The sequence below is a fragment of the Carettochelys insculpta genome, chromosome 11 (assembly GCF_033958435.1).
Source record: "Carettochelys insculpta isolate YL-2023 chromosome 11, ASM3395843v1, whole genome shotgun sequence".
Taxonomy (NCBI): Eukaryota; Metazoa; Chordata; order Testudines; family Carettochelyidae; genus Carettochelys; species Carettochelys insculpta.
Window position 1 is genome coordinate 40857732 of NC_134147.1, and position 12675 is coordinate 40870406.

Consider the following 12675-nt stretch of genomic DNA (forward strand, 5'->3'; position numbering starts at 1 on the left):
ACGGTCATGCGGGGTGGGCGGGGGCAGGGGCTGATGGATGCAGTGCTGTGAGGGCCATGGCCCTGGTGTCCTTGGGGCCATGGCCATGTGAGCATGTGGGGGGCCCTGGACACATATCTCTTACCCCTGCCCCTCAAGCCCAGGGGTGTCCACCAGAGGGGGGTACCTACCTGTCGGTCTGCTCCCACGGTCCGGAGATCCCCGGGGGCGGAGGCCCTGCTGCTGCTCCACGAAGGCAGGAGGAGGATCTGCAGGCTGGATTCTGCGGAGGAGGAGCCCCCCTCCTCCTCCTCCTCCTGCCGTGATGTCCCGGGGGTGGCCTCCGGGGGGGGGCCCCTGGGGTGTGGGGCTTGCCTCCGGGGCGGACTCCATCTGCAGGGCCTGCTGGGGCTCGTCGGCCGAGGTGTCAAGGGTGGCCGGAGGGGAGGAGGTGTGCCGGGAGCCCAGGATGTCCCTGAGCTCCCTGTAAAAGGGGCAAGTGACGGGGGCGGCCCCAGATCGGCTGGCCGCATCCCAGGCCCGGGAGTAACCCTGCCGCAGCTCCTTGACCTTACTCCTGACGTGGTCAGGAGTGTGGGCAGGGTGACCCCGGGCAGCCAGGCCGTCGGCCAGCCGAGCGAACGCATCCGCGTTCCGCCTCTTGCTCCCCATTACCTGGAGCACCTCCTCCTCGCTCCAGAGCCCCAGCAGGTCCCGCAGCTCGGCCTCCATCCAGGAGGGGCCCCGCTGCCGTTTCCCAGCCTGGCTGCCCTTCTGGCTGGGCTGGCTGCCCTGGCTCCCCTTGGGGGGGTCCCCTGGGGGCGCTGGGGGGGCTGCAGGGCAGCCATCGCAGCTCTGTGGGGCTGAGAGTGGTGCAGGCTGGCCGCGTGTGCAGGCTGCAGCCTGCACATTCCCTCAGCTTCCTGCAGAGGAAGGGAGGGGGAGGGGACCTTTAAGGGGCCGCTCCACGCAGCCACCAGTGAGCTGAGGGGCTGGAGAGAGCGTCTCTCAACCCCCCAGCTGATGGCCGCCATGGAGGACCCGGCAATTTCGACGTTGCGGGACGCGGATCGTCTACACGGTCCCTACTTCGACGTTGAATGTCGAAGTAGGGCACTATTCCAATCCCCTCATGAGGTTAGGGACTTCGACGTCTCGCCGCCTAACGTCGAAGTTAACTTCGAAATAGCGCCCGACACATGTAGCCGCGACGGGCGCTATTTCGAAGTTAGTGCCGCTACTTCGAAGTAGCATGCACGTGTAGACACAGCTCTTCTGAAGTCACAATGCAACTTCCACCCAGGGCAAGGAATGACTGATATTTGTTCTGTCAGCTTCAGCCTCAGTATATGGCGTTGTTTGCTTTGACTAAAACATTCAACTCCATCAACCACAAGGCTCTCTGGAAGATTGTGTGACACTTTGTCTGCCCACCAAAATTTGCCATCATCATACACCTCTTACACAACGTCATGCAGGCTGTGATACTCAACAATGGTGACACAGCTAAACCAATTGACATAAGGACTATAGTCAAACAAGTGTGTGTGATAGCATCTACACCATTTAATACTTTCCTGGCAGACATTCTCCAGGTTACTGGAGATGACCTCCCAAGGGGAGTCAAAATAACCGACAGGATGGATGGTAGTCTCTTCCATCTGGGCCACTTCAAAGCCAAGACAAAACCACAACAACATCAGTGGCAGAACTCCAGTACATTGATGACACTGAGGTTAGTGCTACCTTGGAAGATGGTCTCCAAGGAATCATCAACATTTTTACTGCAGCCTACTGTTGTCAGGGACTGATTCTCAATACATGAAAGATCAAAATTTTCTTTCAGCCAATCCCCACCATACTGTTACCCAAACCAGCCATCATGGCAGATGACCAAGTTCTGCAAAATGTCCACAGCATCCCCTATCTTGGAAGCTATAAGTTCAGCAATGCTGAGGTTGATGATGAAATCTGCCACCAAATTTCCAGTGCTAATGCAGCTTATGGAAATTTACAGAAGTGAGCCTTCAATGACCATGACCTCAAGATGCAGACTGAGATTGAAGTCTACAATGCCATAGTCATCCCACCATTGCTATACAGTGCTGAAGCTTGGACTCTCTACAGACATCCTATAAAAGATCTGGAGAAATTCCACCAAAAGTACCTGAGAAGAATATTGGGCATCATGTGGTAGGACAGACAGATCAAAGTTGGTGTCCTCACAGAGGCTGATTCCTGCATCACGGAGGCTATAATGGTCTGGTCGTGTGGCCATGATGCCCGACACAAATCTGCCTAAACAGAGTCTCTACACTCAGCAAAGGATTGGGGTGACGTCTCATTTTTCTCTGCAGTTAAAAGATTAACTGAATTATATTAGCAGCTTGAAGTGAGCTATGTGAATAAATGCAAAGTCCTCAGTTACAAGCATGCATTAGTGAATGCAGCAATGCATTCGTTTATTTCCAGACATAAACGCAGCCCCTCTCTTTCACTCTTGGCTCAGCAGAGGCAATGCAATTTATCTCAAAGTCTTGCTGTGGCTAGGTACAAATAGTTTACAGGTAAATGGAGGTTGCCTATGTCTTATGTATCTGGTTTACCAAAAGGCATTTTCCCTTGCTTTCTGGAAAAAAGCTTTCCTCCCTTTCCCCCACAATCTTAGCAAAACTTTTCCCATCAGGTTGCCTCAAAAAATAATCTCTTGTCTTCAGCTGGCAATTTACCTGAAAGATTGCCACAGAGGTAATGAGACATCATAGTCCTGATTTCCGTCTCTTACAAAAGTGTGTTGTACTAACATGATGCCACAGCATAGTGGTAAGTTCTGCATCCCAAATTTATTTTTAGAACTTAGTACAAGCCACTACAAAACCTCTCTCTCTCTCTCTCTCTCTCTCTCTCTCCATCCCCCCCGCCCCCACACACACACTCACACAGTCTCTCAAAATTATTTGATTTCCTCCAGGATATATGACTTCAGATATGGAACACAAACTAATATTTGAGAATACATAAAACTAGACTAAGGAAGCCCCTGGATGGGGTTCCAAACGACTGACAAGAATGATCAAGATCCTGGGAAAACTATTATGTGAAAAGACATTTGTAAAAATATAGAAAAAAATACAGGAAACAATGAATGTTCTACCAGAAGTAGATTGAGAACTTCTGTTTTGCATGTATAAAAAACACAAGACCAAAGGGACAATCAGTGAAATTAAAAGCTAGGTAATTCAAAACCAATAAAGGTTAATACTTTTTCCACACTTACGTGTAAGTTGTGGAATTCACAAATGCAGGAAGTTGTTGAGACCAAGAATTTAAAAAAATTGTAGAGTGAATATCTATATAATCTCAGGGATATCCAGAGGTACCGTAAGTCATAGCAATACACTTTGAAGAAAGGTATTCAACAGAACTGACTGGAATTTCTTTTTTTTTTTACTTTTCTCCACCAGAAGTTACTGATTTATCAAACCCAAAACTTTCTGAGAAAACTTTTGTCAGGAATGTTTCTCAGGTTCAGATTGGAAAGGAGTTTCAAAGCAAGAGGACCAAACCCTAGAGGAGCAAATAATCCTGGGACAAGTCCCAGAGGGGTAGCCTTGTTTATCTGTACCTGCAAATACTTCAAGGAGTCCTGTGGTACTTTAAGACTAAGTGATTTGTTTGGGCATAAGCTTTTATGGGTAAAACCCTGTTCGCTAGATGCACTAGAGTGGATATACTAAGGCAGGGATATACATATATGTACTATAGTCTCAGAGGTTTAGCCAGATTAGTCTGTAGCACCTTAAAGACTAACAAATTTATCAAGTAATGAGATGTACTAGTTTATCAAAAGAGGGGAGATGCTTATCAAGTATAGGACCAGTGTTAAGGAGGCTAATTCTGGGTAGATGTGGATTACTTCCAGCAGTTGGTGAGGAGATGTGAATACCAGTAGAGGGGAAATAGCCTTTGTAACATGATGATCATCCTAAATCCTTATTTAGTCCTAATTGTAACTCTGTGGTTAGGGCACTTACCTTCAAGGCTGTCGACAACCACAGGTGCAGGTCAAAGATGAGAGGGGGCCCAACTAGCCACCACTGCAGAAGTGTGGGTCCAATGATAGAAGGGGTGGGGCTTAGGGCAATTATCCCTGGAGCCCTGTCAGCCACCAAGCTTAGTTCTGTGGCTTGAGACAGCGCTTGGGCCTCACTAAGTCCACACCCTGGTTCTGAGTGGGCCAACAAACTGTTCAGTGTAAAGTCACTAGGCCCAGGCCCTGGTTCAGGGTGGGGCAACACACAGTGTAAGGTCCTCACAAGGCAAGAAGCCGGACCACCCAGGCACGTGCCTAGAATGGTAGAGTATCTCTCCTTCCCGTCTGGTAGTTCCTCCTTGGTGAGGTCTAGCTGTGGGCCCACCAATCTGAGCTAGTCTTCAGCTTCTTGTAGGGCTGGGTCAGCCTCCCAGCCTGGGAACTCAAGATAAGCATGTGGCTCCTCCAGTGGCTGGGCCCCATCTGAACTTCTGGATGGGTCTTTTATACAGGTAGTCCCACCCCCTGCTTTCTGCTCAGTTGAGGGATGTCTACCAGGGTTCAGGGAGGGACTCTTTGCACTCCAGCTCAGTGAGTAGCCACCCCTACTCACTACAGGCACCCACCACCATGCGCAGAGCAGCACCACAGTGCCCAGAGCTATTTTGAAATGCCTGGCCCCCTTTTGGCCCTCCCTTTCCTTCCCACATCTCCACCGCTGCTTAACCTGGGATGTGGGAATCTCTCTTCCAAATCAAAGCAATCATTTGTTTCTACATCAGTATCCATCTCAAAAAACTGTTCCGCTTGGTATTTATATTTAGACTGAAGACACTGCTCTCCTTCTGGCCCATGCTAACTAGGAATACTGTCCTGTACTGAACCCAATCAGTTCTGAACGGACATCCAAAATTCAAGCACTCCGTTTCCTTTCAACCTGTTTCCCTCAAACGCTCTTCTCTTGAAGCATCAGGAGCCTTCAGCCGTTATTTGGCTAAATATATAAATATTTAGGCACTTACAGATTTGAAATATATGTATTTGTTGGAACATTTACCACCTGCTATGTGAAGTTAAATCCATATATTACAGAAAACAACTTCTTTATCATGTTTCATCTAATGCAAAATTAAACACAGTGCAGTGCCCACAGGCATTTAATGCTTCTGAATCCGTATTAGCATAATTATGCCTTTAAGGTGTAAATAGAGGCATATAGCCAGAGTCTTGCATTAGAGGTCAGGCAAGGGTGCCTGCAGCACTGTACTCCCAAGGAACACAGCCATTAAGGGTACATCTTTACTACCCACAAGATCGACCAGGTCAGGGTCAATCTTCCAGGGTTTGATTTCATGGACCTAGTGGGGCCATGTGAAATAGAACCAATTGGGGTCAACAGTCGACCCCTGTACTCCTCAGTCTCACAAGGAATAAGGGAGGTCAATGGAAGAGTTTCTCCCATTGACCTCCCTTAGTGAGGACAGCCAGGTAAGTCAACTGCAGATAGGTTGATTCCAGCTACAAAATTGCCATAGCTGGAACTGCATATTTACAATCGACTTTAAGGTCTAGTGTAGACCTGGCCTAATATACAGGCAGCAGAGTAATGAAGGGGGTGTGAGTTGTCTTCTTTACAGATGTTCTTTGCAGAGCAACTGTGCTCCCTGAGCAGAAGGACTCAGCCCAAGCAGGAGAGGACAGCTGGTTCCTCGCGCACCTCTCGCCTTTGGACACCCATCCCAAGTTATGGGCATGAATTGACCTTAGGTTTGGAGTTTGTTAGTTGCTCTGCTTGTGCAATGCACTCACAGGCCTGATTCTTAGTTCCACTAGGGTGACTGCACACCCATATTAAGAACCAGAGCAGTGTGAAAGAAATGTAGTGTTAGTAAGAACTGGGCCTGCAGAGCCAGGGATGGCCTTCTCCAATGCACCCTTTCCTATATGTCACAGCAGCAAGAATTGCTCCCCTCAGCATGGCAGTGTGATTTGTGTTTTGTTTACATCATGCAGAATGAGGTACTTAGGTGTTGCTTTTGTAAAGCTTCTTGGGAGACAGTTTGATCAGGTGTTGCACAAGCTGTACGAGCAGCTGAACAGAGCCTGAATAAGCAGTTCTTTGAGGCAATAACTCACAGCACAGAAGCCAGTTCTTATTGTTCTTACACATCAAATTGGGTATTATAGTAAAATACACGGTGGTTACCCCGTGGACTTATAAAAACAAAAAAAAAATAAGCCAAAAAGGAGTAACTCCCTTCAAATTGGCAGAATTTGACTTAGACATTTTGGAAATTTCTACCCTGTCTAGTATTATTTTCACTAGGCAGGTATTGACATGGCTGGGTCATTTACAACACCCAGGCACACCCCTCCGCATTTGTGCTCCAAACATCGAGGTGAGAATTCTTTATGCTGACAGTAGCGTATGACATGACAGGCATTGACTTAACAGTATAGCCAGCACCTGGGGGACAGGTAGGGAGCACCAGGTTTGATCACACTGCAGGAATTCACTACCCTTTTCTGTTCAACAGAGAAAATAAAAATATTTGAAAAAATCTGAAGAGAAGTATTCAGCGTTGGCTATAAATTAAACTATTTTGCTATGAGTCTTATAGGAAAAGAGAAGCATGTAGCTAATCTCGAAGGGAAAGACAAGTAAGATGCTTGAGAAGAGCTGAGCTGCGCTGAGGAATATGGCTTCCATTTGCTCTGACACCTTTAATTATAACTTTTGATGTTCTGACATATAAATAGCTAAAATGCGCTTTTGCATTCCCGTTCACGCATAAGGTTGAAATGTCATCAAGTTTCATTGGGATTGAGATGGGGTCCAATTTGTTAAAAATGCTTCATGCATAAGAAAGTTCTGTGCACTCTTCCACATGGGAGTCTGTCTGTCCAATTCATCATGCGTTTGTCTTTCACTTGGAAAAAATCTTGACACACTGCTCAGGCAAGTTACTGAAATGCAGGGAGAGTAACATCAAAATGTTCAGGATGTCATACCCCACATGGACGTATTTGCACAAATACTGCTAAAGAAAAAGTGCAGATATTTTCTCATCTATATTTTTTTTCTGTTCCTTCTGGTGATCCAAAACCTGAAACCATGAAAAATCTGTCTGGTGCAGAGGTAAAGGTTAAGAAAACTCATATCCTGAAACTTCTGAAAGAGCCTTTGATAAAACTTCTAAGTTCATAGGTCTTTGACATAAATTTGGATTCAGTTGAAATGAAATTTGGAGATTTTATATTTATATGGATTTTTGTAGACACCATCTAAATTTCAGGTCTGTGTTGTTAGTACAAAATCAGGTGAAATGCAGGCAATAATTCTTTGAGATTTCAGAAGCCTCAGAAGCACAAACCCACGCGCATCCAGTTCTCATAAAGGTGTGTATGGAAAGCTGTGAAGCAAAGCAACAGTTTTTACAGCAAATCTGCAGTGTAGAAGAGCATCTGTTGTTGTCCTAAGGTAAGATTCAGAGAGGTACAGAGCATGTGACAGGGAAATAAATCAAACACAACACTCTAATAGCATTCAGTGTGGACATCTGCAAAGGGCTGGTTTAACAGGCTCAGAAGCCATGACATTAGCCACAAGAAGTAGTCCCGTGCTCTGAACCCCACCTCCACACTCCTGAGAGCACCAGCTTAGAAAAGAGGGTGCCCATCTAAGCTAGTGTCTCTGGTTCCTTATGCCCAAACCTTAGAAGAGTAAAAAGCAGACTGATATCCCTGAAAAATACGTATCAATGCTTCATCTCTCCCAGACTGATCTACACTAAGCGATAAAGTCGAATTTAAAACTCTACAGTCAATTTTATAAACTCTCCGGCTACACCCCAGTGCTCAGTAAGTCCATTCTAAACAGCTGTACTGCTTGCTTACTTCCCAATGAAAGTACTCTAAAAACATCAAATTTGCAATGTTGAGCTAAAACAGCATAGATTAACCACATTTAAAAATCAATTTTATTGGCCCCAAAAACTATCCCACAATGCCCCTTGAGGTATCCTTTCTGGTCATTGTCCTGCCCCTGCTGCTCTGCAGGTGAGCTGGAAGCAGTGTTCAGGAGCCCATGAATTTTGAGTAGATTTCCTTTCTTCTCTGGCCAGTGTGGTGAGGAGATGTACGGATCTCATCTCTGCAGCACACCTAGCACACCTTGTAGCCATGAGTTCCCAGGTTTACAGAAGGGCTCCAGCATGGAAAAATCAGAAGATCTCGGACCTCTTTTCAGTGTGGGGCAAAGAAGCTATTATGAGCCAACTCAAATCCGGCAAGAAATGCTGATATTTATGGCAAAATATCACTTTGTGCGACTGAAAAAATTTACAACAGGGACCCTCAGCAGTGCTGCATGAAGATCAAGGAGTTTCACCAGAACTACCATAAATCCAAGACAGCCAACAGTCAGTCTGGGGCATCTACCCAGAAATGTCTATACTATGATGAGCTGCACAGTATTCTGGTGGCAGATGCAACCTCTTCCTCCAAAAGTGGTACCGACAGCTCAGGTCGTGGACGGAGTGCTGAAACGCATGATGTTGAGGAACTGGTGGCCAATAGAGGGTCCAGCTTAGACTTATGCCCTGAAAGCCAGGAACTTTTCATCAAGATGGAACCAGTAGAACCTGTCCCCATCCCCTCAAATCAAGAGGTGGCTTCAGAGGCCAACCCAGATGCTGGGTGGAACGCTTCTGGTAAGGAGGCTTTTTTTCTACTGATAATGGTATATTGCAATAGTATTGTGGAGGGTCTATGCCCCTTTCCCTTGGAATAGCTTGTTCATGTGCCTGGGGAGGGAGCACAGACAATGGCATGGCTCAACCAAGACAGAAAGCTTCTCAGGCATCCATCCAGCAGGGTGACCCAGTTGCTTTGTATGGGGACAGGGAGAAAGGGCAATGGAGAAGAAAAGAGAAGGAAAAGGAAGACAGAAGGCAAGGAGGAAAGGAAGAGGTTTCCTGCCATCAATCAGTCCTCTCTTCTAGCTGGGCTTTGCCCCAGCAGAAAATCTCAAACAATCCCCCAGCCAATGTTGAATAAAATGGACTGTGTTAGAAACCAAAGCTTCCCTAGGGTAAATTAGTGTCTCCGCCTGAGCAATATTGCCTCCAGTTTCTGAGTAATCTGTCACCATCCCAGGCTGTATTTCTACCCTGAAGCCATATTTCTATGATTGCCCTTTCTAAAATACTCTGTTTCTCTCCATTATGGGCTTAGGATTAGACAAAAATTTGTAGATTTTGAGGGTTTTCAAGCCTTCATTTTTGGAGTTAAAATGGTTTGGAATACTCATTTGACCTTGCAAGACTTCTGCAGGTTCATTAATGACCATGTATTTAAATGTGTCCTTTTCAAAAGGTCCTGTATGTTCACTACTGCGCATCATCGTTATCTGAACTATTGTCAACAGTATGTACACAATCAATGTCCAAAAATTAAGGCACCAAAAATCTGAAATCAATGGGAGTTTTGTGTTGAATTACAAGTGGACAAGGCATTGGCCATTAATCTGTGTTTTTTATTTCTGTATGTAATTGTGTTATTTTGTAATACAGTTTGCATGCACAAGAAATGCCAGCACAAACTGTATTGCATTGAAAATATGTTTCTCACTTTGCAACCTTTCCTTTTCAAGATATCTATGTAGTTCCATACCTTTTTTGGGACCCTTACAGTACGTCTACACAGCAGCTGTATTTCTAAATAAGCTATCCACAAGAGCCATTCTGAAATAGTTAATTTCAAAATAATGCTGCTACACGCAAAAATGCATTTCAAAATAGAGTGTCTACACACAGTGTATTTTGAAATACAGCCATTGAACACACTATGGCTTATTTTGAAATAGACTATTTCCTGTCTTAAGAGCAGCTATTTCAAAATAAGTTATTTCAAAAGAGACACTATTCCTCGTAGAATGAGCTCTACCAATTTCAAAATAAGCCAACTGCTATTTTGAAATAGTGGTTGCATTGTGTAGATGTTAGGATAGTTATTTTGAAATTATTATTTTTAAATAACTTTGCTGTGTAGACCTACCCTTAGAGATACATGAATCATATATTAATTTGGGCAGCTCTCCTGAGGCACAAATAAAGGAATTATATTAGGTTGATAGCTTTTATCTTACATAAGATGTAGAGTTGCTTGATTCCACCTGTTTGCCTGCATCAGGATAATACCCTGCAAAGTGCATTCCATTTTCAAAGCTCATTCTGCTGAATGCAGGCACCCAATTAAATGTGTTCATATCCTATTTATGTAACCTTCATTAGGAATATTTACAACTTTCTTTTGGGGCTCTTCTCTATGACATGGCAATACATCCCAAACAGAGATATGCATACAACAGGGTCTTCAGGTTGGTGGCAGCTCTGAAGAATCAAGGGGAAAAATTATTTTGGTGTTAATCCAAAACAAAAAGTTTAAAAACTGTAGCAGGTTGAAAGAAAAAAGCATAACTCATTCTTCTGACCATCACCACAAACTTCCCAAACAAATTGTTTCATTTTGAGGTTTTGAAATTTTTTTTTAACTTTTTAAAATGAAACACTTGTAATAAAATTGAAGGACATTTTAAAAAACAAAGATGTGGTCTCAGTAAGTCAAAATGTTTCATTTTGAACAGGCTGTTTCAACTTTCATGGTTTTTTGTCATAGAGGAACAATTTTGCAAAACTGACCTTATTTTTTAAAAAGTTACAGTGTCATTAAATTGCCAATATTTGCTGAAAAAAATAGAAAAAGCATAAGACAAAAATTTTTGCCCAGCTCTACTTTCAAACACAACCTGAAAAACAAAACCGTTCAGGTATATTTATGCTGCAGTTGGATGTGCACTTCCCAGCGTGAGTACACAGCGTGGGTGTTGGGTGACCCCAGGGCTTGGGGAGGCAAGTACTCCCAGTCCTGCCTTGTCTGAGTCCCCACTCCGTCCAAGGCCCCACCCTCCACTGTGGCCACTGTCCAGCCCCTGCCCTGCTCCCCTCCTCACACACACTACGGCTGCAGGCCCTCCAACACTGGACAGTGCAACCCTGGAGCTCCAGGAAGTAGCCTCCCCTGGCCCCAGAGCTCCAAAAGGTGGCACGGTTGCAGCCTGTCCTGGCCCTGGAGCTCCAGGCAGCCATGGAGCTGTAGTACAGTCTCCAATGGAGCATGGGCAGTGCCACGTGAGGCAGCTTGGGAAGATATTGCCTTCCCCTGCCTGTGAAGCCCGCCACCCATGGCAAACAGACTCACGTTAGTGCCACTCGAGATAGCATGTTCAAAATAGTATTGGGGATTTGTGGCATGGGTGACCCAGGCTAGCCCCCAGAGCTCAGATCCAAGAGGCCAGGTGATTTGGATGAAGGTGGCTAACTTTATGAGCATTTCCTGTTGAAACATCCCCACTGATGTTTTTGATAAGCTACTCATGCTTGCTTGAATCTGACTTGCAGGTCTGGGAAGGACACACCCAGCTGCAATGTAGACATAACCAGTGCTCCCTGTAAGCTGGACACTTGTGCAGCCACTCAGGAGAGAGTCAAATGCCACCCAGCTGATTAGAAGAGCACCCACAGCTAGGTTTTTGTTTCTACAGGTGGTGCACCTGCACATGCCTCAGTGCATATAAAATTATTCCACGTGTGAATGGTAACTATTCAAGCATGGATTAAAAAGATTAGAGGGAAGATTGGATATGACCTCATAGTTTTCAGTTTTCCTGAGTGTAAGATTTGTACCCAAGCATGCCGTTTGTTTAGAGTAAGTAGATCAGAACCCAGAAGTTTCTCAAGAAAGCAAGCCAATGTTGATTTCTAAATGCCAGAGATAACTGGGCCCCTTTCTCAGAAACTTTGCTAAGAGGTCTGCCATTACAACACACACCTTTCTAATTTATCAGGCATAATGATGAACAGCATATAAAGGATATCTACCCATACAAACAGAGAATGCAATTTTTATGACAGAAATGCATCTTTGGGTTTTATATAGTGTGTCTATTTACCAACGCATACAAGGGAATAGCTGCATAGCAACCTCCTTTTTTAAACTCCATTACCTTGTCCATTGACACTTTGGAAAGCTCCTTTAAATACCTATGTGCAGATGAAGCAATGTGATCTATATGTTATTGAGAAAATAGATCCACTTCAATAACTGCATTTAAACATATATTTGCTTGTACCAGTATCTATCAGTCACTGAAACAAGGCAAAACTTCAGCGATTAACCCTTCATTAACCAGGGATAAAATTCAGTCAGTATCCATTATTCCTCTCTCCCCTCCCTCCTTTTATGTGGTTCTTGCCCTAGAAAAAACTGTTAAACAGAAGTGGTCAACTTTTTCACCAAAGACATTTTTAGAAACAATGACTTTTGTGAACAAAACAAATATTTTTGCAACCAAAAATCAGCTGACAGAAATTCCAGGTTTGATCAAGAAAATAAAATGCAAAGCCTCAAAATTCTTCACAAATAAATCCTAAAGCATACAATAGCCACTACTGTGCAATCAAGAAACTAAAAAAATACTGCTTACTATTCGATCTAATTCAAAGAAAATTTCCTGGTTTTGAAAACTGCTTTCTGTAACCAATTTAAATTTCCAGTAAAAAGTTTAAAAAAATTCTTACTTAAATAAAATTTTTCCTCAGAAA